Source organism: Ambystoma mexicanum, chromosome 10, assembly GCF_040938575.1.
Source record: "Ambystoma mexicanum isolate Mex_15411 chromosome 10, UKY_AmexF1_1, whole genome shotgun sequence".
Lineage (NCBI taxonomy): Eukaryota > Metazoa > Chordata > Amphibia > Caudata > Ambystomatidae > Ambystoma > Ambystoma mexicanum.
Genome location: NC_090932.1, coordinates 1,486,217,948 through 1,486,244,875, shown reverse-complemented (window position 1 = coordinate 1,486,244,875; position 26,928 = coordinate 1,486,217,948). Strand labels below are relative to the sequence as shown.

The window sequence follows — 26,928 nt, the reverse complement described above, 5'->3', positions numbered from 1 at the left end:
GGGTACGTGTATTACGGGGTGCGCGGGAAATTTTACACGCAATTTCAGCAGGGTACCTGTATTTCAGGGGTGCACGGGAAGTTTTATATGCGATTTCAGCAGGGTACGTGTATTTCAGGGGTGCGTGGGAAGTTTTGCATGCGATTTCAGCAGGGTACGTGTATTTCGGGGTGCAGGGGAGTCCTACATGTGATTTGGCAGTGTGGGTCCTCCCAGGTGTTCCCTGTACACCCTCCACGGACCCTGCAGGCAGCCCACACCACAGGGGACTACCCTGCACCCCATGTCATGTCCCACAGGCAGCCCATCCACCATGGGCATGCCCCCCAGCCAAGCCACATGTCACCTTGCACTACTGATCAACAGCGCATGACCTCCTGCACCCCACCCCCCAGCAGTCAGGGGCACCTGCCAGCAGGCCCCCACTCATGACCCCCCTGCACCACCACACCCCAGCAGTGCAGGGCACCTGCAGCAGGCCCCCACTCATGACCCCCCTGCACCCCACCCCCCAGCAGTCAGGGGCACCTGCCAGCAAGCCCTCACTCATGACCCCCTGCACCCCACACCCCAGCAGTGCAGGGCACCTGCCAGCAGGCCCCCACTCATGTCCCACTCATGGCCCCCTGCACCCCACCCCCCCAGCAGTCAGGGGCACCTGCCAGCAGGACCCCACTCATGACCCCTGCACCCCCACCCCCCAGCAGTGCAGGACGCCTGCCAGCAGGCCCCCACTCATGTCCCACTCATGTCCCCAAGCACCCCCACCCGCCCATCATTGACAGGCACCTGGCAGCAGGCCCCGACACATGTCCCCCAGCCAACACGTCATCACAATCCAGATCCCTGGCTCTTATGGCCACACAAATCCCACCCCACGCCACCCCAGTCCAAACGCCCAACCAAGCTTTACATCCACTCCAAATTGAAATCACCATTACATGATTGCTCACAAATAAGCAGTATGCGCATGAGTACAAGTCTGTCTGACCCACACAATGGCAACACATGACTGAGAAAACCCACATTGTGACATGCATGAAACCAATGAGAGAAGACCACACATTGAAGTGAGAAACAAAAATGTATTCAAGTCAAAATGAAGAGAATGAAATAAAAACACACACTAATGGCAATAATAATCAAAATCCAGCATGTCCCAAAAAATGATAAATAAATAAAATTAGAATCCAAATGAATCCAAATGAAAATGTGTCCAAAGTCACCGTCCAACAAAGCAAATCCAAAGGGAAAGAAAAGCGTAATATCCATTGCTCCATTGTGAAGAAAAATAAAGATGAAGGAGAAAAATCCACTGTAAAACTATGTACAAATAGCAAATCTAGGGTCCATGAGCCCAACGACATAAATGAAACCTACCTAATTACTAACTATATACAAAAATGTGGGGCATAGTCCATGCGCCCCAAATGAAAGAAAAAAGAAATGAAACTTAACCCTAATGAACTACATACAATGGCGGCGGGCAAGTCCAACGGCTCACTTGTTGATGTCATGGGCCAGGGCATCATCGAACTCCTGTTCAATGTCTTGGAGGCGGGCCTGTTCTCTGTCCCCGAGGTCTCGCAGGGATAACGCCATGTCCACCTCCAACTCCCTGCGAATTCCCTCGAGGCACTCAGTCCGCCTCAGCACCCTGCGCATGGAGTTCTCCGCCCTGACCATCGTGAGCCGTGCTTCCTCCGCCCGCCGCCGCTCTGCACCTATCTGCTGGCCCAACCGCTGCCACACGGAAAACACTCCCATTCCAGGGTCCTCCTGCCCTCTGGCCGATGCCTGCCCCTCTGATGTAGATGGCCCGGAGCCATGATGCCTCCCACGTTGAGCCTGCCGCTGCCTCCGACGCAACTGCCTCTGCCAGCACGATGGCATCCAGGCTGATGGAATCCACCAACGCCGTCGTGCCCATGCCCTGCTCGATGATGCCGGCACATCCTCCATCTGCTGGGGTCCAGTTGCTGTGGTGTCCACCCCTGCTGGACCTCCGACTCCCGTCTGTGGCAGGGATGGGATCCCCACCGAGCTGACTATGTTGGTCAGGGCAGGTCCACAGGGGGCCCTGGTGGCATCTGGGCCGGAAGACGGCATGTAGAACGACTGGCACATAGTCTCCACAGAGGAGGAGAGGGCCGCCAGAGTGGCCGACACATGTACAAAACCCCCGACCATGGACACTCCCAACTGGGCCACGTTGGCACGCTGCTCTTCGTGATGATGTGCATGCTCCCCCCCGGAAGCACACACGTCATCACGAATGTCATGCGTGCGCAACGTGATATCAATCAGGACCTTCTTCATACGGCCAGGGGTCCCCTCGTCCGCAGGTAGAGGAGTGTCAGATGTCATGGACACCCCCCCTACCTGCGGACGGGCCTGGGATGGGACATCCCTGCTGGTGCATGGTGGTGCAGTCACAGTGTCAGGGACAGTGACATGCACAGGCCCCTCCGCGGCGACCTGTGCTGCCTCCTGCCCCTGCCCCTGGACTGCACCACCTGCACCAGTGGTACCACCCTCACCAGGCCCCATGTGCGGCTCAGTAGCGGCCTCCTGCTCTGTGGAAACCACCAACCTGGATGACTCCACACCGTCTTCCGCTGTTGCAAGCCCCTGTGGGGGCTCACCCACCCCTTCTGCTGCAGCCGTAGAGGCAGATGCAGCACCAGTCCCCTCACTCCCAGACGATGGTAAATTCTGGGAGGGTGACTGGGTCTTGCGTCGCCGGCCGGTGGGGGCATCCCCGCCGCTTTGCTCCACAGCGCCGTCTCCGCCCTCTTCATCACTTGCTGCTGTGTAGAGGGAGACATAGAACACAAGCATCAGGGTACTGTACAATGGTCCCCTAGACAGGAAGCAATAGCAGATGAGTGGCACTGTCAAACATCACCTTCCATCATGTCCCTCCACTACACATGGGTCAGTGCAGGCAAATCACATGCAGTAACAGGCATGGCGCATGCTATGAACATTAGCATACATGTCCAAGGGACTCTTGAAACATACAATGCTGGTTTGAAACTCACATGCATCATGGGTCATGCCTATCACATGCACACACTGCACCGTAGTTTCATCCATCTGGCCTCGTACACCGCAGACACAGTGGATACAAGGATGAGTAGGCTGCATCAGTGAATCTGAACATTGTCACAGACATGTGTCATGCATGGCATTTACAAGTCACAGACACGCAAGTCAGACACACAGACATGGACACCATACATATACATGACCGCAGCACCCATCTCTCACACCCCATCAATGTCCAATAACAGAGACAGGCATGCATTAATGTGTGCATTCCGCATGCTGCTCCGCATGTTGCATTGTGTTGCACACATTACTGGTCTCACATGCATGACCATGATGTCCCTGCACACACACATACGTACATGGCCTATGTCACACATACAGGCAAGTATCAGACAACCAGCACCCTGCAACATGCCCTGTCTCACACAGCAATGCTTGGCCACTTACCGCTGAACTCCGGACGGATCTGCCTCTGAAGGATCTGGGCGTGGAGCGCTGGGGCTACGCGTTCCAGGACCCTCATCTGGATGGTACTCGTGCTGCCCCAGCCCCCCTCCACGTTGATGGCAACCACAAAGTCGTCCCAGATCCTAGCCCGTCCTTCCTTGTTGGCGCGTGATGTTCCGAAGAGGGCATCATAATGGCCCAGGACATGCTCCACCAGGGCACCAACTTCCTTCTGACTGAAGCTGGTGGCCCTTTGCCCCTCTGGCTGGGGGCCGCCAGTGGTCTCCGATGGTGTTTGCCCCGACATGGCGACCTCCGAGGCAGGCGTGGGTGGGCAACTGGGTCCTGGGGCCGGGCTGTGGAGCGATGGTCTCCCAGTCGGAGTCTTCTGTTCCAGCAGGGGTGGACACAGCAACTGGACTCCTGCAGATGGCTGATGTGCAGGCACCAAATAGCAGGGCACGTGGGCAGCAGACAGTCAGGCAGCAGCAGATGGCAGGTGGGAGCGTGCTCAGGGCTCTGGGGGGCAGGAAAATGGCCTTCAGGGCAGGAGCGTGGTCTTCCGTGTGTTTTCGCGTGGCCAGCTTGATACGGAGTGATTTGGCACGTGAAAAATGTGCACGTCAGCGTGTAATTCGAGGAAAGGCCCTTAGCGCGTGAGTGATTTCATTGGACCAAAGGCCCTTCGCGCGTAAGCGCTTCTGTGACGTGCGCAGGCGTTTCCCCCATGACATGGGCATAGTGGATTAGCGCGCGCAAAGAAAATGCACGTCCCCGTGTGAATGCGTTTAATCCGAGGAAAGGGCCTACACGCGTAAGTGACGTGACACGCGTGGGCGTTTCCCTCAGCATGGGTTAAAGATGAGCAGGGCCAGCAGTTCGCTGTACGTGCCTTTCGTGGAGACCGACATGTGTTGCTTCTTCGTGTTGTTTCACGCACCATCACAACTTCACTGCTATCAAGGACGTATCTCTTCTTTTGGCGGGGGTATTGGCTACGTGTGTTTTTCTGCATCGCGCTAGTCAGACAGTAAGTCGCGCACGCTATTTTTCCCACTGTGGGTGCTCCTGTGTATCGCACCATTTTTGATGTCATAGCAGCTTGCGTGTGCCACGCGTACGTGTTTTTCGTGTTACTGGGTGCCACCGCGTACTGCGGGAGGTTGATTCCACGCACGTAGGCTCCAGGGTTGCGTGCATGGTTTTCCAGCAGTTTTGGGGTGCCTGAGCGTTGCGTGACCCGTCACTACATCACCGGGGTCACATACAGCCTTGCAGGTGCAGGGGGGCTGTTAACATCTTGCTTCCTACCCCCTTCACCCCAATTGCCCAGGTCAATTGTGGTGTACACCTCCCATTGGCACTATTCCATCTGTGCCGGCACTACTACATTTGTGCCATGGTTGGGAGGACACCAAAGGTGAGGGGCGCCTCAGCTGGGTGTCCTCCTCGTGGCAGGCATGGTCAGGGTGACCAGGGAGTAGGGGGACTCCAGGGTGTCCAGGGCAGCCGCAGAGGGGGAAGAGGCAGGGGTGCGCCACTTGAGCACGATGTCGTGCCATGTATCGGTGCAGTCATGCCACCACCCCCTGTGGTTCCGGGAGATGCAGCTTCTGTACGTGCCTTTCGTGGAGACCGACATGTGTTGCTTCTTCGTGTTGTTTCACGCACCATCACAACTTCACTGCTATCAAGGACGTATCTCTTCTTTTGGCGGGGGTATTGGCTACGTGTGTTTTTCTGCATCGCGCTAGTCAGACAGTAAGTCGCGCACGCTATTTTTCCCACTGTGGGTGCTCCTGTGTATCGCACCATTTTTGATGTCATAGCAGCTTGCGTGTCCCACGCGTACGTGTTTTTCGTGTTACTGGGTGCCACCGCGTACTGCGGGAGGTTGATTCCACGCACGTAGGCTCCAGGGTTGCGTGCATGGTTTTCCAGCAGTTTTGGGGTGCCTGAGCGTTGCGTGACCCGTCACTACATCACCGGGATCACATACAGCCTTGCAGGTGCAGGGGGGCTGTTAACATCTTGCTTCCTACCCCCTTCACCCCAATTGCCCAGGTCAATTGTGGTGTACACCTCCTATTGGCACTATTCCATCTGTGCCGGCACTACTACATTTGTGCCAGGGTTGGGAGGACACCAAAGGTGAGGGGCGCCTCAGCTGGGTGTCCTCCTCGTGGCGGGCATGGTCAGGGTGACCAGGGAGTAGGGGGACTCCAGGGTGTCCAGGGCAGCCGCAGAGGGGGAAGAGGCAGGGGTGCGCCACTTGAGCACGATGTCGTGCCATTTATCGGTGCAGTCATGCCACCACCCCCTGTGGTTCCGGGAGATGCAGCTTCTGCATCTGGCACTGGCGCCCGTGTGACCCGGCAGTCCGTTCCATCGACTGCCACGGGCCCAAGCGTAGTGGTAGCTGCAGGTGCAGCTGTGGACACCGCCACCCAGGCTCAGGGTCTGCCAGCGCAGCCTACGTTGGCACTTGAGGAGCCCTTGGAAGATTTCCAACAGGCCAGGAGGGAAACCGTAGGGGCACGCAGGGCTGCCCTAACTAAGACACGTGTCCCCGGGGCAGTTATGTCATCTGCTGCACCAAACGGCCGGGTTTTGGCAAGTGCAGGGGCAGATGCAGCCAACAACACCCCGGTTGTGAGTCTGCCAACCAGGACAGTTGCGGTCAATGACCCTGCCACAGCGGATGTTGCTGCGCAGGGTCCATTAGAGGGCAGCCAGCTGCCACTGACAGAAGTCAGGCCTTTGGTCGTCCCTCCACCTGCCACTCCCTTGGCTCAAACCACCGAACCCACTAGCCATACTGGTCAGGGCGGCATTAGCCAGCCAGGGTCTGAGCCACAATCCAAGAGGAGGAAGGTTGCATCTGCAGCACAGGCTGGGACCTCACACACAGCCACGACCTCCTGCACGTCGAGGAAGAAGCCTTTCTGCAACCAGGAACTGGACTTCCTCGTGGGCTTGGTGCGGGGCCAGAGCTGTGACATGCTAGTGGGTGCCAATAGTCAGACTAGGGCTGCCCAACGTGATACCCACTGGAAGCATGTTGCGGAACATGTCAGTGCATTCAGCCATGAGGTGTGCACGGCGCAAGAGTGCAAAAAGCGTTGGAATTACATCAAACGCAGCGCTAAGGCTAAGCGTGCCTCAAATTACAACTTGACTCTGGTGACTGGCGGTGGGCCTGCACCAGAGGAGGAAGTCCTCACTCCGCATGAGTCACTCGTTGCAGAGTTCATGCCATCTGAAACAGTCGGAGTGGGAGAGATGCCGGACTTTGATGCCCAGTCTAGAGAGTGTTGATGCGTGTTTGTTGAGGACGTGTGTGTTTTACTTGTGGGGTGTGTTGTGCATGATTGCCACTACATGTGACGTGTACATGTTTCGGATGTGCAAGTAATGCAATGCTTCCGTGATGCATGTCTGCTCTGCTGGATGATGGACATGTGGAGCAGACGGGGACTGTCCGCATCAAGACTATTGCACCCTACTCACATGCTGGTTACCAGTATGCCCCTCCGGTCCATGTTCCAGCTCACTGGCCCTTCTGCATGTAGCGTGGCGTGACCTTCCTCTCAGCCCAGGCACAATGTCATAGCATGACTGACGTGCATGTGTCCTCTGCCTGCATGCGGGTACTCCATGTAGGCATGCTCCCTTCCCCCTCCACCCCCCGCTCTGCACCCCCAATTCCACCTTTGCACTGGTCTGCTTCAATATTGCCGTTGGGTACTTCCCTGTTAATGCATCCTGTGTACATGCTAACTTCCCGCAACCAATCTGCCAGACATATGCTGTGTGGTACAGCCTTAGTACTTGATGCAGGGTATCTCACTTGTACTGTGCAGAGGTCAGATGCCCCGCAGGGACATGAGTGCCCATTCATGCTCCATGTGCATTGCACGCATACCCCTATGTGCCCTTGACTGGTTGATGACAGTAATACAAGTCCTGGGTGACATACATTGCATGTCATTTCATCAGCCTTCCCATGTCTACTGTAGCTCAGTACTGCGTTGCACACATGTTTAGGGTCTGACAATCTGGGTGGGTCACAGGCCTCAGCCGGTTTAATGGCCAATGACTCTGTCCAACTGGTATAGTGTCTTCTTCACACGTGGGTGGCCTCCAGACGTTTCATCATGTGTCCTGCTTACTGTCCCATCATCATTTGCAGTGTTGTCACTTGACTCACATGAAGCTGTTGATGCTAGTCAACACTGCCTGTCAATGCTCAGGTCTATGGTCAGCCTTTTGATAACATGCTAGGCATCCATGCTTTTGCACTTGGGTGGAGGGGTGCTTTGCTTGTAGATATGCTACCCATTGAATGCACATTGCACGTGATGCCTGAAGTTGACCTTGCACTGCCTTCACATTTTCTAACACACACCATGAAGTACTTGTACATGTAGGTAGTGAGTAACATACACATTGGCTGAACTGCATAGACTCACTTCAATGCAAACTGCCACCTTTCAACAGGTCTGATCACAGAAGCAATTCCAAGTTGACCCAGCATGCATACCAGGTTCTATTTTGTGTGTCACATGTCTGCCTGATGTTGTTGGTGTGTGTGTGTTGTGTGCTTCTGACATGTGTAGTGACCTTTTTTCTCTCTATTTTTCAGATGATGACGCAATGAAGCCGGAGGATGGTGTTGTCATGCCAGGCACACGGTTGGTATCACTACATCAACCTGGCACAAGTGGGGGTCGTGGGGTGGCAGGCCACGAAAACCCCCAAGTGCTATAGGCCATCTCGTCTCTGGCTGCCTATGAGTCCAGCCCTGATGACGACTCTGATGTCCATGTCGAGTTGGATGAGCATCAGGTCCCTGTGTGAGGGGTGAGTGATTCTGATGTGGACACTCCTCTGTCCGCGACACCTGCACTGAGCGGTCAGACAGTCTTGGAACCTCCGCCCGTGGTGGATCGGGACGCAGGGTCACCCTCCACACCATTCACTGATGTGCCTGGGACATCACGTCGACGGGGGCATGTAGTCGTGCAGCCGCGGGCAGTGCCAACACGATGAGGACACCCGGTCCTTGGGTCACGCAGGGGTCAAGCCCAGCAACGCGGTCGCCACGCGCAACCGCTGTATACTGAGTGGGAGCAAGACATGACTGCCAATTCAGAACGGCAGGGGGCAGCAATGGAGAACATCGCTGAGAGCATGGAGCGTGTGGCCCGATCCGTGCTTCCCCCCTGCTAGGCAGGTGCTTCTGCAGCAGCAGGCGGCACCGTCCACGGCCCGCTCGCTCAGGTTGGGCATGGCAGCCTCAGACAGGGCACGCCAGGCTGAAATGTCATCTCTGCGTCAAGCAATTGCTGCTCACGCAGAGGCACACATGGAGGCCCTGAGGAAGAAGTATGCTTCCCTCAAATCCACTCTGGGTGTCCTTCTGATGTCCCAGAGGGAGCGGTCAGAGGAGAGGTTTGCACAGCTTGAGCGTACCATCTCTACTGAGCTACATGCTTGCTGGGAGGTGCAGCGGTTGTCCAGCCAGGCCTTGCAGGAGGAACTCTGTGTTACACGTGCTACCTTGCAAGAGGAAGCACGTGTATCACGGGCGGTTCTGCATGCTCACCTACAAGTCATCGCCACACAGAACCAGGCTCACCCGTCCGGCAGACTTGCTGCTGACGAGGGGTAAGCTGCGGCTAGGCGTGGCCAGGCTACTGTGCCACGTTCTCCTTTCCAGGATGAGCCAGACTCGGATGACCATCTATCGCCCACATAGGTCGGGCTGTGCAGGCGTTGAGCCCATGGAGGTTTTTTTTTTGGTTCAGCATCATCGCATGTGGGTGTTGAGCAGCACCCTGTACCTCCCCCCTCCTGGGTGCCTCCCGCCCCCGGGTCGTATGTGGCCATTTTTGATTTTTCTTTTAGTTTAGTTAGTTAAGTTTCTGTTTGATAGTTAGTTTAATTAGGTAATGTAAGTTTTTCATAGTTAGTTTAATTAGTTAATATAGTTTAAAATTACTTGTCTATTGTGCTTTCATGTGACAGTGTGGTGCTTTGTGGCTTTTGAAAGCATCCACTGTCTGTTCCAGCTGGGCCCTTCAGGCTTGTCTTGTGTATGTGTTTGCTGCTTGGGATCCTTGACTCACATATGTCACTCCTGCTTCCCTTATCCATGGGCTCGCAAGGATGGTTCGGTTCAACAGCCTATTACACAAGGGCTTTGGACTGTCATATCTGTGGCATGTCTGCTGCTGTGGAACTTGTGTTAACCCCCCTAGTGGGGATGATTGGGGTATTATTGACCACTGTTCTGCTTTTGTTAGATGGGGTGTTTCATGATTCATGTGTACATTCATTGCTATGCATTGTGTAGTATGTTTCTTATCTTTACTGTACATGTGCTTGTTGCAATTCATGCCGTAGATAGTGTGTTCCACACTTTGGCTGTGAAAGATGAACTGATGGTGTGATTTCTGATGTACGTCTCTGACATGGTCCAGTGATGTGATGCCTGAAGAGAGACACACAGATTAATCTAATGCATTAATCATGTGTTTCATGCCCTTTCTGCAAGGGGATGAGCCTCCAGACCACCTTTGCCAGCAGACATGGGCCATTGGACGTCTGGAATCTGAACACGTTTGGTGGTGCCCACATGCACATGTGTGCGCAAGCAGAGGCACAGGAATTGCAATCATACATCCTAAAACTGCTGACGTGTTTCAAGGGACTCCAGGCAAGGTGAGCAGCACAGGGCGGACACAACACAGCAAACCTTCCACCAGGCCAGTTGCACATGCATGCTTAGTAGCAGTACTGAGGGTGAGCTTGGACGAATATTGGTTTTGAAGCACACAATACAGCTCATATGTGTTGGTGGACTCATGGCTAGTTGATTGTAAGGTTGGCTGGGGCACCTGCAGGGGCAGTGGCACATACCCTCCGGTCCACCATGGTCCATTGAGGCACTTGTATCACCCATGTAGCGTTCCGAGACATGGAAAGAAGCAGCTCACAGGGACAGACAGCAAGGGACAGACTCGGGTGCAGTGCATTTCATTTCCATGTAGAATTTGAAACATGCACTGCCTACTTTATTTCGGTCATGGTGGAACACCACTTGTTCGGAAGTCATACCTTGCTATATGCGTCTGTCTGCTTACCCAGGGAACATTGCATGTTGTGTGAATCGTGACACATTGGTGTTCCATTTGCAACGCACCCACCGGCGCCTGACTTACTGCATTGACTGTGTATGAACCATCACAGGGGTAATGTTACGTATGGGTACGAAGCATCCACACCAGATTGTCTGTTTGTAGAGTAGTTTGTTACTTTGGGGCATATTTGGTGGTGTGTTTGTGTGTTATGGGCATGCACAGATTTTTAACTGTGGCTCTCTTTGCAGCATTGAAGTGCTCCTGTTACCGGACCTGAGAGTGCGCAGGCAGGAGGCTAGCACTCACCCCAGAGATAAGTTTCTCTTTGACTTCCATTTCAGTGAATTGCTGCTATGTGCATGATGAACAAGTTTGGTATGATTGTGTATGTGTTAATGTGAGTACTACATTTTTGGGCATTCCCTACATTCCCCTGTCAATCCTACTCCCCTCTCCTGCCCCTCATTCCGGTGATCCAGTATGCCAACACCTGTCCCGACTGCATATACCTGACCCTCCTTCCCCACCAGGGTCTCAGAGGCCTGTGTGAGTTTGACCTTGCAGCCACCCAGACCACGGTGGGGGTGGTTGGTTCGTGCCACTCCTGTGCCTGTACACGGGAGCAGTGACAGTACTCATCTGTTTGTGGTGCATCATTCTATGTTGTGTACCATGTGTGGTGGTGTTGTGACATTGTTTTACTGTGCTACCTTGGTTGTTACGTCATTGTGGCAGTACTTGGCCTTTGTGAGGTACTGCTACTTCAAGTCATCTACTGGAGGCTGTTCTGGTTAGTTTTTCTGCCTGCAGGCTTTTTGCTTGGCTTCTGTGTTGGCCTGCTTTGAGTTCTCTTGGATGTAGGGTTTTTGCAAATCAAGGTGGACTCTGAGGGTGCAGGCAACCTTTTACACACAAGGTGGGAGATGGTGACAAAGGGGAAGGGTGAGCCTGTGGCCATGTGAAATTCAAGGATGAAGGCTCCATAACCCCGGTGCAGTTGTTCAGTGGGTCATGGTGATTTGTGAGGGGGGGGGGGGTGCTTTGTTGGTGATAGTTGCCTTGCCCTGCAGTGTGATGGGCACCCTGACATTGTAATTGTTGTATCCTATGTACATGATGTGTTCCGCTGATCAATGCCTGTTCATGTGTTGTGTTTACCTTTCAGGTGTGAGGGGATAGTTGTGGTTTGGCATACTGGGGTGTACACATGGTGAATGTTCACATGTGATGTGTAGAGGACACTAATGGTCACTTGATTGCACATGCATATGTTGAGTGCATGTCCCTACTGACCCACACACTCGCACTATAACGCACTACATCTACAACCACCCTTCAATGTCCATGTGTACACTCTGTTTTCCTTCTGGTGCCCACTGTGTCCCTGCAGCACATGTCCTATGACCAATTGTGGATCCTGTACATGCCTAATTTGCTTTTTGATGGGGTTTGTCGCTTAGATGTGATGCTCAGGGTGTGCATCACACGCAATGGCTGTTAACTGTGCTGTGCCCTGAGCAGTGTGTTGCAGGAGGTGGACACCGGCACACAGAAGCTGCAGTGTGGATTTTGCAATGCACAATGTGCATGTAGACAGGCATTCATTGTTATGTTACAACTACGACTTTTGGAATGCATTTGGGTATGACTTATTTTGGGTGGGAGGTTGTTGGTCAGTAATTTCATCTGATTCCATGTCAGGCATCATTGTCTGATGCCAATTTACATTTTTCACATGGCAATGTGTACCTTATTGTTACTGTGTTGGTGTATGGCTATTGCTTGCCATGTCATGTTGTGGTTTGGGAGGGTTTGAGTGACATACCAGTGATAGTCATGGCCTGTTTTGCAGGTGTGTGCGATTCACACCTTGCATGTGTGCCTTTTGGTCACAGAGGATTGCTTATGTTTAAGTAGTTAGGGAAGCACACAATGTGGCACTTCCATGGCAACAATCTCAGGGTGGTAAGGTTGTGACAGTTGACGGTCTCTTTGTCATCATGGATTGTCACCTGGCATGTGCCAGGCCTGTGTGCACTCCGCAGGGGTGGGAGTTTAGGTGAAAAATGTGGCCACAAGCTGGGTCCGGGCTTCCTCGCCACGTCCCCTATCCCCACCCATAGGCAGCGCCTGAGCCTGTGGTTGGGGATGTGGGGGCACCACCATGTCCACCAGTACGCCCTGCCGTGTTGCAACATTGTGCAGGACACATGCTGCCACAATGATCCTGCACACTATTGGGGGTGCATAGAGTAGATGCCCGCCAGAGCGGTCAAGGGAGAGGAAGCGTGACTTGAGTACTCCGAATGTGCGCTCCACTATGGCCCTGGTTGCAATATGGGCCGCGTTGTATCATACCTGGGGTGGTGTGGTGGGGTTCCGGATTGGCGTGGTTGCTCAGAGGGTAGGCACTGTCCCCTGGAGAGGTGATAATGGTTGCGATTATTGGGGTTTGTGTATTTGTGTGTGTGTGTGTGACATGCATGCATGTGCAAGGGCATTTGTACTCTCCTAGGAGCCATGTGTCGCGCCATGCTGCCCAGCTTCCAGGGCCAGGCTCAGGGCGGACATTCTGTATATGAAACTGTCATGGGTGGAGCCAGGGTAGTTTGCATAGACAGAGGTGATGATTCCCTTTGCATCGCATACCACCTGTACATTGATGGAATGCCAGTGCTTGCGGTTTCGGTAGATGTGCTCAGTGGCCCTAGGTGGACGTAGGGCCACATGGGTGCAATCCAATGCACCGAGCACTTTGGGGAAGTGTGCCACCCTGTAAAAGTCCAGGACAACGGCCTGCCTTTCTGCGGGTGTTCTGGGCATGTATATGTGCCTACCGGACTGAGGGGCGCGCTGTCATGATTGCCAAGACCTGGTGTAGGCAGCGTGACTGCGTGGCCTGTGAGACCCCCCCCTCCCCCACTATGGCAGTAGTCCGCTGAAATGACCCAGTGGCCAAAAAATGCAGGACATTGAGCACCTTCTCCAAGGGGCTCAATGCTTGGGAGCAAAGGGAGGGGGATGTAAGGTCATCTTCCCACTCCCTGACCAGGTCTAGGATGATACGGGGTGGAAACCTATACCTGCCGTAGACCTGGTCGTTAGGCATCCCAAAAAGGCTTGTCCGTGGTGAAATAATGCGTGCCCTGGCTATTCTCCTCCTCCTGCAGTGTCCCACGATCAGTGCTGCGACAAATGGGGCATTCATCGTAGCTGTATATACGTGTTTGTTGTTTGCGCGCACTTTTATACTGTGCGTGGGATGCTTCCACCTGCCTTCGTGTGGCGGACGCGTTCACGCCTGTGTGCGTCTTTTGCCGTGCACGGGTTTCCCATATCCGAATCCATGAATACGGGTTGTTCGCGTGTGTGTGGGCGTTCCGTGTAGTTCCCTGCAGTACTTCCCCAGTTACGCCTTCTTTTTCACGCGTTATTCCCCATTCCGCGTGTTACGCCCACTGTTCCGCCTACTTTTGTTGTGTGCGCTGCGCTATGTGCGCTTTTGCTGTGTGCGTAGCGCATGCCGTTTAATGACGTGTGTGCCCACGTGCGACATGCACCGATTTGGCACAACCAGTTGGAAACAAGCGCAGCGCCTTCCTTGAATCGCACGCGTGCGCTTGCTTTCTCATGCTTGCACCACCTTGCGCCTGCTTGCGCTGTGATCTTCGGCGCACGTTTGTTCCATGAATCGGCCCCCAAATGTTTTCATATTTGGACTTCCTGATCTACCGAATACTGGGTCGCAAACCAATTTTCAGATTACCCTTTTACTATCTGTGTCGATCCCACTTCTGTCAATATTGTGTTTACCTATGATAAACACAAGCTACTTAATCATTAGGGGTAAATGTTGATTGTAGCCAGTTAGTCAAAATTGCTCTATTCTGAAAAAGCACATTCCATTAAGCAAATCCATTTAATTATTCATACAATTAATTTCAGGCAAAAATAAATAGCACAAACTTCAAACAAATTCAACATCAAATAAAACTAAGAGAAGAAAGAGGAAAGGAGGTTTGTGAGATACATAAAAGAATAATATAAAAAGGCATATTATTTAGCCTCAAAGGAAACTCTTGAATAACGAGACCCCTCGGCTAAAATAGTCATGGAAACCTGTATTCCTTCTAGACATTGCTCTCTTAGAAATTGTGTTAAAGCCTACGACACATCTATGTCAATCGCCCAGAGCAGATAGATAAATGCTGAGTGACACTGTCAAATAATTACTCGTCAGAACAGGACAAAATATTTTGCTCTTCAGTGCAATATTTATTTGTGAAATTGACTTTTTGGAATGTTTGTGCAGAATTGTCAATTTATTTGCGGTAGCGCTTTTCTTTCCATAGCCAGCTTTACCATCTAATGTTTGCATTTAGGCAATCAAGGCAGTCTTGTTATATGGCATTTGTCTTTTAGAAAGATGTTCTGGGAAACATTTCCCCGTGGACCTGGAATGCTAGAAATTGCAATAAGTGCAATTTTTAGGTAATTCCATGTCATCCCTTTCGAGTTTAAAAGTAGTTTCTAAATATCTGAGAATATTAGAATGTATAGATTTCCTGAGGCTAATGAAGTATGCACCTGCGCACGGAACTTACACTTTATTTGTTTTTCTTTTATTGGACATTTGTATGGTGTCTATACACAAGTGTTTCAAAGTGCCAAAAGACAATGGAGGGAGGGGGTGAGAGACAATAACAGTAAGGAACGGTCCTACTAGGCCTTGTGACATTCGGATTGCGCAAGTGCAGTGACAATAAATGCATTTTGGAGGTGGCAGGTTGGGGCGGAAGGGCTGGAGTGAGAGAAGGTGGGAGGGAGATGTGCAGGAAGGCAGGGGACCGAGGGCTGAGCAAGTACTGGGGGGGGGGGGGGTAGTAGGGCAAGTGCCAGGGGGAGCTAGGGGTCAGGGAGAGGTAGTGCGGGGGAGGGGTGGACCAGATTCAGGCTAGTCAGGGAAGGGTGCCTGTGGGCAAGTGCTGGTAAGGGGAGCTGGAGTAGACTGGATGAGGAGGGCAATGCCCCAGTAAGGCGCATAAGGGTCCACGCACCAGTTGCAGTGGCAGGGGGAACAGTTTAGCAAGGGAGGGGGAGAGGGAAGGAGGAAGTAGAAAGGAAATTCTTGAGAAGTTTCCGGAACTTGAGGAGATCCGTCTCAAGTCGGAGAAGGGCAGGAAGGCTGTTCCAGAGGAGGCTCCAGCCGAAGAAAGACATCTACCCCCTACTCTCTGCTTGGAGAAACGTCTGATCTGCAGAGAGTTGGACCTAGAGGACCGAAGAACTCTAGCAGGGAGGAATTTAGGGAGAGACAGTCAGTTGGATGTAGCGGGGTCTCAGGCCCCAGATATCCTTGTGGGCAATGCAGTGGGTCTTGAATTTGATCCTTGCAGCCACCGGAAGTCCGTGGAGAGATTTTAGGACTGGAGAGATGCGGTCACTGGGCTTGAGGCCAAGAAAACTCTTGCAGGCCTATTCCGTTTTAGTTGAAGAAGGCGAAGGGAGGAATGAGGCAGACTGAGGAAGAGGCAGTTACAGTAGTCCAGCTTAGAGAGTACCAGGGCTCTGGAGACATTGAGCTCCTGGGGAAAGGTGAGGAAAGGGAGAAGGTCCATGATGTGAGGGGAGAAGAAAAGAGGAGTTGAAGATTACCCCAAGTTACTTTGCCTCACAAGTGAGTGAGTGGAGGGGCCCAAGGAGGGCGGCCAGAGAGTTGGAGGGATTACAGGGAGCAGGCATCCCAGTGAGAAGGATCTCAGTCTTACTGGCATAAAGGCAGAGATTATTAGCAGAACGCCATGCTTGAAAAGCAGTCAGGCAGTCAGGTATGGTAGAGGAGGGATGCTTAAAGGAGAGCTGTGTGTCATCAGCATAGCACTGGAAACGATGGCAGAAGGTGGAGATCAAGTGGGCGAGAGGGACAAGGAAAATGTTGAAGTTACAGTGATAGGATAGATCCCTGAGGAACGCTGCAGGTAGAAAGTGAGGTGGAGGAGAGGAAAGGGCCCAGTTGCACTTGGAAAGGTCGGTTAGAAAGGAAGGAGGTCAGATAGGCCAGTGCCCGGTTCGTGATGCAAGGGTATCACAGAGACTATTTATCAGAATGGCATGATTGACTGTGTCAAAGGCAGAAGAAAGATCGAGGAGGATCAGAACAGAGGGAGAGTTGGAAACAAGATTGAAAGCAGGTCTTCACAGGTGTTCAGGAGAGCAGTTTTCATGCCTCTGGCTGCTCTGAAGCCAAACTGGTAGTCATGGAGACAGCCAACAGATTCGGTGTGGAGGGTCAGTTGGGGGATGATCAACTTCTTCATGACTTTACCCAGGAAATGGCTGATGGAGATAGGATGACAGCCAGGCAGTCAGGGTCAGCAGACTGCTTTTTTAAGAGAGGGTGCACAAGGGAGTGCTTGAGGGTTTGTGGGAAAGAACCAGTGGCGAAGGAATGGTTACAGAAGCAGCCAAGGCAGGGGCAAGAGAGGAGATGTTGTACTTAATAGTTCTAGAAGAGCAGGGGAGCACCTCTTTGGAGGAGACTTTCATAGAGTAAACTACTCTAGGGACATCAGGCCTGGGAGAGAAGAGAAGAGAAGACTGCGGCAGGATTGGCAAGTTCCTTGCAGAGTTTGAAAAGTTCTACCCTGTTATTGGTGGCCCTAGAAATACAGGCTTGGACATGAGCCCTCTTCTAGAGGGGATGGAGAGTCTATATTGCCTTTGGAGAAGGTGGCAGGCCAGTTTGTCAGAGGATGGGCCTGAGGCCTGCCACTTCTGCTCAGCAACTCTGCACTTGCATTTCAGAGCGGACAAGTTGGAGTCATACCAAGAGTTCCCTGCTTCATGTGGATCCTCATGACAGGGGCAAGGATGTCCAGAGTGTTGGAGATGGAGAGATGAAAGTTAGTAAGTGTTGAGTTGGTATGAGCGTCAAAAGCAGGGGTTGGAGGGGGAATGAAGGTGGCAGCAAATGCAGCAATGGACACACGCTTCATTGGTCCAATGACAGAGAAGGAGAATGGCAATGCGGGCTGACGCAATGTAGTGGGGCCAGGGAGTGCCAAATGGGAAGAGAGTTGAGAGTGATCAGACCAGGAGAGAGGAGTAGTTAGAGGGTTGGAGAAAGTGACGTCTGCTGAGATGAGAGCATCCAGGGTGTGACCAGCAGAGTGGGTCGGGCCGGAGCAAAGACTTGTGAGGGAAAAAGTCACAAAGGTTGCGGAAAGATGCACTGGCCGCATTCGGAGAGTCTAGGTGAATATTCAAGTCGCCAAGGAAAAGAAGTTTGGTGGAGGAAATCAGGAGAGAGGAGGAGAGGTCAGGCCATTCAGAGAGGAAAGAGGGGTAGGTCCTGGGAGCCTGTAGATAGTGACGAGAGTGAGGGGAGAGGGTAGGAGAGACACCCAGCCTACAGATGAGGCATTCAAATGAACAGTAAGATTGAGTGGGAATTATAGTAGCAGGAATCCATCCAGGTAAAACAAGAGCAACTCCACCACCAGACCAGTGAGTCCTGTGCTTGGAGAGGATCTTATAGCCCTCAGGAAGGAGTGTGTCAAAAGCAGTGACAGAGCTGGCATTGAACCACGTCTCGTTGAGTGTGAGGGCATTGAGGTCAAAGTCTTCAAGGAGGTGACAGATGTTAGAGGAGTATTTAGCAGCAGAGCGAGAGTTGAGGGTAGCTAAGTGAAGCTGGTTGATACCTTTAAAGGTCTCCCGAGGAGGGGTACAGGGATGTGGTACACCTTTTGGGAGGAAGAGACCAGAGGGAAGGCAGATAGCGGGGTGGCAGGAGAGTGTATGAAGTTAATGAGAGACGGTGGGCCTCATTACGAGGTAGCCATGGTGCTATTAGCACCATGGCTACCCCCTTACCGCATTCCGGGTTCCCGAAATAGGGACTTACCGGGTCATTCCAACCTTGGAGGACCCGGTAAGTCCCCATTCCGGGAACCATTCCCCATTCCCATTCGAACCCCCATAGGGCTCAATGGGAATGGGGATGGAGCTAATAACGGTACCGCAATTTGCGGTACCGTTATTAGCTCTGTAGTCCCTTAACGGGTCCCATCCATAACGACTGGTAAAACCAGGCGTTAAGGAAGGGACCCGCTAAGGGACCTCGGAATAGGGTGGTAAGGGATTACAGGCACCGGTGTCCTTACCGGTGCCGGTAATCCCTTACCACCTACCTCGTAATGAGGCCCGGTGAGTAGTCTTTGTACATAACTCAACTGCGGTAACAACAGATCTCTATTAGACTTTAACAAGTTAATAAGTATCAGATGGGTTAGCTTTGCTTTCTTAGTTCATATTGTTCTGAAAAATGTTGACACAGCTGCTTGCTTAATTGGGTCCTCTAGGTAACAGACGGCAATCTCATTGTGTGCTGCAAACATTGGGGCTGATTTGAGAAGCACTAACAATCTTTTACAGACTATAATTTGTATTTTCTGCAAATCAACTTCTCTCTGAAAGCACTATGATCCCATACCATATATGCAACCGACCTTGCCCTCATACACATGCAATCTTCAATGGCTGTGCCTTCAATTGCATTGTGGAACAGAAAACCCCCCCAATTGCCTGTGTGAGTAGTTGGATAGACTACTTCTCAACATGCGATTTGTTTTTAAAGGAACAATGCTCAAATTGTTATATGTTTGAACTGAATTAACTTACTTTTTTCATATTTTTGGAATAACAGGGATCTCAATTTCGATCTGAAATCAGTAACACATTTACAGATAGTGGCAGCATACCCACAAAGGAAGCCTGAACACTAGCACAAAGTTAACAACAGGTAGTGAGGCAGTTTATGAGGGTGTAAAGAAGAGGGACATATAGCAGGGACAAAACAAACAGAAAAAATATATATATTGTTTTGTATTTGGTTATTTATATAGCACCCTTTCCCCACTCATGTGGCCTCCATGCATTTTTAAGGTTGGAACGACCTCAGTGACTGAAGTCGGTGTGCTTGAAAAAATGATAAGTTACTCACCGTAGTGACTAACGTACTCTTAGTCCATAGTCCCCTTTCCTTCATACTGTATCGGCGTCCCTTCCAAGGGACGGGAGACGGAACCTTTTCACCAAAAAAAAACATCTTGCCCTTTAAATTTAGAGGCGCGCTGGGGCGCGGCCCAGGGAGCATGCGCTGCCCTGACTCCACCCTTCTGTGCCACACTTCAGTCCCCATTGACGCAGCATCGACAATAGATTTAACGTTGCCTAATGACACCAGTATTATTAGGGGGGGGAGGTTGGTGGGACGTATGGAGGAAAGGGGATTATGGACTAAGAATACGTTAGTCACTAGGGTGAGTAACTTATAATTACTCTTACGTCCCGTCCCCTTTCCTCCATACTGTATGGGCGATTACAACTGATTGTAGCCCCAGGGTGGAGAGGAGACCCTCCTTAAGCAAATAGGTTCATGAGAACCGCCTGTCCGAAAGCCGCATCAGATCTAGAGCTGGCATCCAAACAGTAATGCTTGCAGAAAGCCGAGGGAGAGGCCCAAGTGGCCACCCTGCTTAGGACATGCCAAGGGACATGGTGATGGGATGCGATGGCCGTTGCCTTGGCCCTGACTGCTTGGGTATGCATGTTGGCCTGAAGCAGCTTGTGCTGGCCCTCATACGCTTCTTTGAAGGCAGAGACCATCCAGCGGGATATGGAAGCCTTAGAGGCCTGATAGCCTGGCCTCGAAGTGACAAACAGGGCATCTGACTTGCGGAAGCCCTTGTTCCTGTCCAAGTAGAAATTTAGGGCATGCCTAACATCCAGGCAGTGCAGCACTCTCTATGCTTCGTCCTTGGGATCGGGAAAGAACATAGGAAGGACTATTTCCTCGTTCAAGTGAAATGCAGATGGAACCTTGGGCAGAAATGCCGGGTGCATCCGCATGACTACCTTGTCCTTGTGAAAGGTGGTATATGGTTCAGAGGCGACCAGCGGCTGAATCTCGCTGACTCTGCGTGCCGATGTAAGACCGACTAGTAAGGCCGTCTTGATGGTGACCAGCCTAATGTCCACGGACGCCATTGGCTTGAATAGTTTGTGCGCCAGGGCACCCAAGACTATATTAAGGTCCCTCACATGGTGCGGTCTTTTCATGGGCGGGTAGAGCCTAGCAAGACCAGTCAGGTGTTTGACGATAGGGTTGGAGGAGGAAAAAAATGCCTTCCTCAGAGTTCCTGTAAGCCCCAATGGCTGCAAGGTATGTATGGCAGGTGTCGACCTGTATGCCCGAATGAGCGAGGTGCGCCGAAAAGGAAAGCACGTCGTCCAAATTGCAGGCCAAGGGGTCATTTCCCTTGGAGTCTGCCCAGTGGCAGAAGCTGGTCCATTTGCTCTTGTACTGGGCCCTGGTGGCTTTGCTACTGGCGCCCTGTATGATCTCCAGATTGGCCCCGGAAAGGCTAGGGTGCCAAAGCGTTACCTGCTCAGGTACCACGCTGTGAGGGCTAGTTTCCCTGGCACAGGGTGGATGATCCTGCCCCCCTGCTGTGCCAGAAGATGTGCTGGGCCCGTCGGGAGGTGTATCGGGGGCACCTCCGAGAGGCTGAGGAGCTCCGAAAACCATGGTCTAGCGGCCACCGTGGAGCAATCAGAATGAGGAGTCGGTGCGACTTCTTGATCTTGCAAATGACCCTCTGGATCAGGGGAGTGGGCGGAAAGGCATAGGCCTTTATGCCAGTCCACTGGAGGTGAAATGCGCCGCCCAGAGAGCCGGGGCCCTGACCCTGCCAGGATGTGAACAGGCGGCACTTGTTGTGCCAGGTGGCAAAGAGTTCCACTTGGGGGTGACTCCACTTGTTGAAAATCTCCTGAATAACTCGTAATTAGCGCTCCCAGCCTGCTGAGCCTGTCCGCCGCCAGGTTGGATTCCCCCGGGAGGTGGACTGCCGAGAGGTAAATTTCGTTTTCCAAGGCCCATCCTCACATGCTGATCGCCTGTCTGCACAGAGTAGGGGGATCTGGTGCCTCCCTGCTTGTTGGCGTAGTGCATGCTGGTCGAGCTGTCTATCTGGATGAGGACAACCTTGCCCTTGAGAAGTGGTAGGAATGCTCTGAGCGCTAGCCAGATGACGTTCAGCTCCAACCAATTGATGTGGAATTCCTGCTCCTGTCGAGTCCAGGTGCCGTGGAGAGATCATCCAGGGTGGCTCCCAGCCCTCGAGCGAGGAGTCTGTGGTGATGGTGGCCTGCGGAGAGGGCGGCCGGAAGGGTTTGCCCATCCGTAGGCTGCAGTCCATGGACCACCAAGTTAGGTCCGGTTCGAGAGATGGAGGAAATTTGATCATCTCTGATTGCGAGCCCCGCTCCTGACTCCATGAGGCTGCGAAGTGGAGCTGAATCCTTCTCATCCTTAGTCTCGTGTGCGGCATGGCTAACAGAACTGCTGCTAGTAGATCCAGGAGATGTTGGTACCACCATACCAAGGTACCTGTCTGCTGAGGAAGTGGGTGGTGGCCCTCTTGATGGCCGAGATCTTGTCTTCCGACGGGAAAACCCTCTCGGAGCACGTGTCCCAAATGAGTCCAAGGAATGTCAGAGTCTGCGTAGGGAGCCGCTGTGACTTCTTGAGGTTGAGCGAGAAAACCAGGTCGTGCAGTGTGTTCATAAGGGCATGGGAAGAGTGGTAAACCGCTTCCGGAGATGCAGCCCTGACAAGCCAGTCGTTGAGGTATGGGTAGATGTGGAGGCCCTGCACTCTGAGGAGCTCCAGCGTTCATGAGTCTGGTCAAGACCATGGGGGTTGAGTTGAGGCCAAACGGGAGGACTTTGATTTGGAAATGGTAGCCCATGATCCTGAACCGTAGGAAAGAACGATGGGGCTGCCAAATCGGGACGTGTAGGTACGCGTCCTTCAGGTCCAGGGAGCACATCCAGTCTCCCTTGGCCAATGTCGCCACTATAAAAGCTGGTGTAAAGATCTTGAATTTTTGCAGGGGTAAGGAGAGGTTGAGAGTGGAAAGGTCCAGCACAACTTTCATGCCCGCCTGGTTCTTTTTCTGAATGGCAAAAATCCTGGTGTAGAAGCCCAAGCCTTGCTGGTAGGGTGGAACTTCCTCCACTGCCTGGCTCTCTATAAGCGACTGGATTTAAGCCAAAAGAGTTGCTGTCCCAACCTGTGGGAGTGGAGGGGAGGAGGGAGGAGAGGCTGGGATGGGAATGTGGTACCCCGTGGATACTACGCAAAGGATCCAGGGGTCCACGAAATTCTGGCGCCAGAATTGTGCATGGAGAGCAAGCTTGCCCCCACCGGAGACACGTGGACCCGAAGGAGCGTGTCATGCCTTCTTTTCCTCGGAGGCTGAGGAGGGGGACTGGAAAAAGTCCTTAATCCCCCCCCTTTTGTTGTTTGCACCGGTTCTGATATGGCGAGCGGTCCGGCTGCCTGCATCTGCATTCCTGGAAGCTACGTAACCCTCCATATGTACGAGCCTTCGCCGAGCGCTGCTGAGTTTGGGTGTATGATTTGGGCGTGGTCTTTGTAAGAATGGATAAAGACTTTGCCATTTGTGTGCTGTTCTTCTTTTTGTCCAGCTCTGTTTCCGTAGAGGAGTGGAAGAGGTCCTCCCCTCGAATGGTAGATCCAGAATGCGCTCCTGGACATCCGGGTTGAATTTCGTTGCCCGGAGCAAGGCTGTTCTCCTCGTGTCCATGGCAATACAGAGGGCACGGCCTGAGATATTGATCTGAGCCACTGTGGATTCCATGAGGTCATGAGCCACGAGCTTGGGTTCCGCTAGCCCCGCCTTAAAGCGTGATTGGCACTGGGTGGGGAGTTCCGGGAGAAAGTCAGCAATTTACCACTGTAACCGTGGTTTGCCGGCAGCCAGCATTGCATCTGCGTTGGCCTGACGCAGGTGCAAGGAAGCCTCGGAGTAGATCTTCTTGCCGTATGCCTTCAAGATCTTCTCCTCCTTGCCTAGCAGCGCCGCAGAGGAGGAGGCTGAGGATGACTGAGGCTTGGAGTATACTGATGCCGCAGCGATCACTGAGGAGTGTGGCTGAGGATGGGTCGAGAGCAAGAGTGTATCCCCCTCCATCTGCCTGTACTTGGCACCCAGGTGTCGATTGACCAGCTGGATTGAGTGGAGCTTGAGCCAACCGTTCTTGACCAGGGAGACTACATTGGTTTGTAGTGGAATCCCCGTGCTGGCAGAGGGGCGTCTCGTGAGGACTTCAGCCAGAACCACCTCTGCTGGCTGTTCGACCTCAGGTTGGGGGAAGCCCAGGTACTCCACCAGGCCAGCAATGCATTCATGGAAGGCCCTGGCTGAGGATGGTGTGTCCGGATCCTCCTCCTCATCTGTATCCTGCAGATCTGGAGGAAATGTGGAGGAGGAGGAGTAGATTGCGCCGGAGGCTTGGGTACAGGGACCGCTGCCAGAGGCTGAGGAGGTGGCTGTAGAGCCGGAGGAGGCGGCTGCACCGGGGCCAGGGGGCCCGATTGAGGCGTCTGTGGTGCCTGTAGCATGGTAGGGAGGACTTCCCTGACTGCATCTTTGATGATAACCCCCATCTGAGGAGACCTCATGAGGCCGAGGAATTTCACGAAGAGCACCTCGTCACTGACCAAAGAGGTTGGAGGGGGTACCGACAGAGTAGCGGGGGTCTGCTGGAGCCGCTGCGTACCCTGTCCATATGGACGCATGGGAAAGTTGCCCTGCACAAATGAAGGTTAGACTGTAGGCCACGTACCTGGTTGAGACCAGTCCGACCTTGACACTCGTTCGCCGAAATCGTGGAATGGCGTCAGACGGGTGCCCCTTTCTGGCGCGGCGGCTATTTTGTCGAGCTGCCTGCGACGTGTTGCCCAGCCAGCTGGGACCAGCCTCATCCAAGACTCTCACGTGTGGATCACGAGACCTACCCTGCTCCTCAGGTCTGACCGGTAGGTGCGACACCCTCGACCCAGGGGTCGGTAGAGCTGCGTTTAGGCGGCCCCTCAGAAGTATTGCCGGTGTTAGGGTGTAGCCCCTCAGCCATTGTGCCGGTAAAAGGGCATAGCCCCTCGGGTGTATACCCGGTACAAGAACCTTCCAGTCCCTAGACACAGCGCCCGGGTGGATCAGAGGACCCCTCGACCCGAAGGCCGGTAGCTGTAGCAGCGACGGTGCACATGCCGGTAGAAGGACTTGGCCGGTACCTCCCGTGCAGGAGAGTCCCTGGGAAGGAGTCTCCATTGCGGGGTGCGCTGGAAAATATCGCCCCTACCTTGGGCCTGGCTCGATGCTTCACAAAGTTCTTGAGATCCTCTGGAAGAGCTCCCTCCATCTGGCTAGTCTGTTCTTCAGCGCCTTCGAGGACAGCGAGTCACACGCCGAACATGATTGCCAACCGTGGTCTGGGTCAAGGCAACGTAGGCAGAGGGCGTGGGGGTCTGAAGTTGGGAAGAGCCTGTTGCAGGATGGACACCTGCTGAACCGTGTAGAAGTCGACATGCATGGGGGAGGAGCATGACGCCTGAGGACCGAGTACCTGAATGATAGAAAAGACAAAAAAGACAAACAGAAGAAGTATCCGCACGTGAGATTACATGGCCGAAGCCAAACGCAGGAGCACTGGTGAATTCAGCCCGTTCCCGTCAAGGCGGAAAAGGGGACTGAGGTGTGGCGCCGGAGGGCAGAGTCAGGGCAGCACATGCTCCCTGGGCCGCGCGCCTCTAAATTTAAAACGGAAGAAGGTTTTTTCTGGTGAAAAAGGTTCCGTCTCCCGTCCCTTGGAAGGGACGCCCATACATTATGGAGGAAAGGGGACGGGACGTGAGAGTATTCTAAAGGGTTTATATTAGGAGATGCGTGTGTGCATTTTGCTGTTCTAGGACTTAGGTGGCTGGCTAGGCTTGCCTAAACTGCCCAAAGCAAGGTCAGGCATGTGGGTGGGTGCTGTTGGGGGTTTGCGATAGATTTCTATTGTTGGGAGAGTCGATGTGTGACCAGCTATACCGAATTTCTTTTGTAGATAGTTGCTGTATGCTAATGGCGGAGGTGTTAAGTTACGTCAGATGTTTCAGTCTAGGTGGCAATATGTGCTGCTAGACCGGGGGAAGCTTAGCCATAGCTGCATTCTACGGTGCATGGGTGCTTGGCTTTGCCTGTAGCCTGTGTCCACCGATGTGGTGTGAGGTATACGTACCGTAGTCTTCAGGTTATACGTACCGTAGCCGTGCTGGACGACTTACAAAGGTAGGATTATTCTAAGGGGACGACAAGTGCTTCAAACTAAAGAAGAGTACTATTTACATATACAAAATTACATTGTTAAGCAAAACTGGAGGCAGTGGTGGGGTCAGGCAGGGAAAATGGGGGGTGCATGAGAGCTCCATTTTTAATAAGTAAGTGCAGTTTGAACCAAACTTGGAAAAGATCCACAGATGGGTTGGCTTTCATTTTTGTCGGGAGTGTTCCATGTCATTTTCAAGACAATAGTTATTTCGATGGACCTTTCACTGGAAAACAATCCTTCAAAAAAACGAATCAAATTTTTTAAAAAAAAATATATATACATTTGTTTATTTAGCTGACTTCCACACATCATTATTGGTTGGTTTCGGTGATATGCTACTGCCCGAGCTGTCTCCAACATGGTGTGACAATTAGCATCAAACATTTCACCACCTTGCACTATGAAGTTTTGTGCTTCTCAGCAGAGTATGTTAAGGTTGTGAAAAGTGAAACCTCCAATTGGATCGTTTAACGTGTAGGGTTGCTTAGGGGATCGATGACGAGCAGCCAATCAACATGATAGAATTATACTAACCGTTGCAATTGTAGACATTGCTAATTTGCCGTTTTCCTCTTTAAAAAGGTGTAGCGCAGAAGTTTCCAGTCCAGTTACACAGAGAGGTCTGTTTTTTCTCCCAGCTGTTGTTGTTCAATAAAACTTGTATTTTTCCTTCAAACTCATACACTCCATTTTTTACTACATTTTGATTATTTCTTGGATCACCTTGGGGGACCGCAACTGTACATCATGGAGAAAACACCAGAAAATACAGCAAAGTCTATTGTGCATATCTTTGATGGTTTTCTGAGTGAATGACTGACTCTTCTGGATAGAGCAATAACTAATTGTGCAGGTCTTTGAGAAAAATCTTCTTTAGACAAGTCCGATATGCCTTAAAAGGTGATTTTTTTTACCTTGTGGCCATGGGCCCCACTTCTGGAACCGACTTATCTACAGGTCACATAATGACAACGACCAGATGACAGAAGAAATGCAAAAAAGATCACATCAGGAGTTGTGTGTTAAGAGATTGTCA

At 52.4% G+C, this 26,928-nt stretch overlaps 1 protein-coding gene and 1 long non-coding RNA gene across 3 annotated transcripts in view; one reads left to right on the top strand and one right to left on the bottom strand.

The window, feature by feature from the left end:
- Positions 1-26,928, bottom strand: part of MLXIP (MLX interacting protein) — a 1,610,055-nt gene that overhangs the window by 602,872 nt on the left and 980,255 nt on the right. The window lies entirely within an intron of this gene.
- Positions 1-26,928, top strand: part of LOC138492452 (uncharacterized) — a 249,553-nt gene that overhangs the window by 191,635 nt on the left and 30,990 nt on the right. The gene's annotated exons all lie outside the window — the stretch shown is intronic.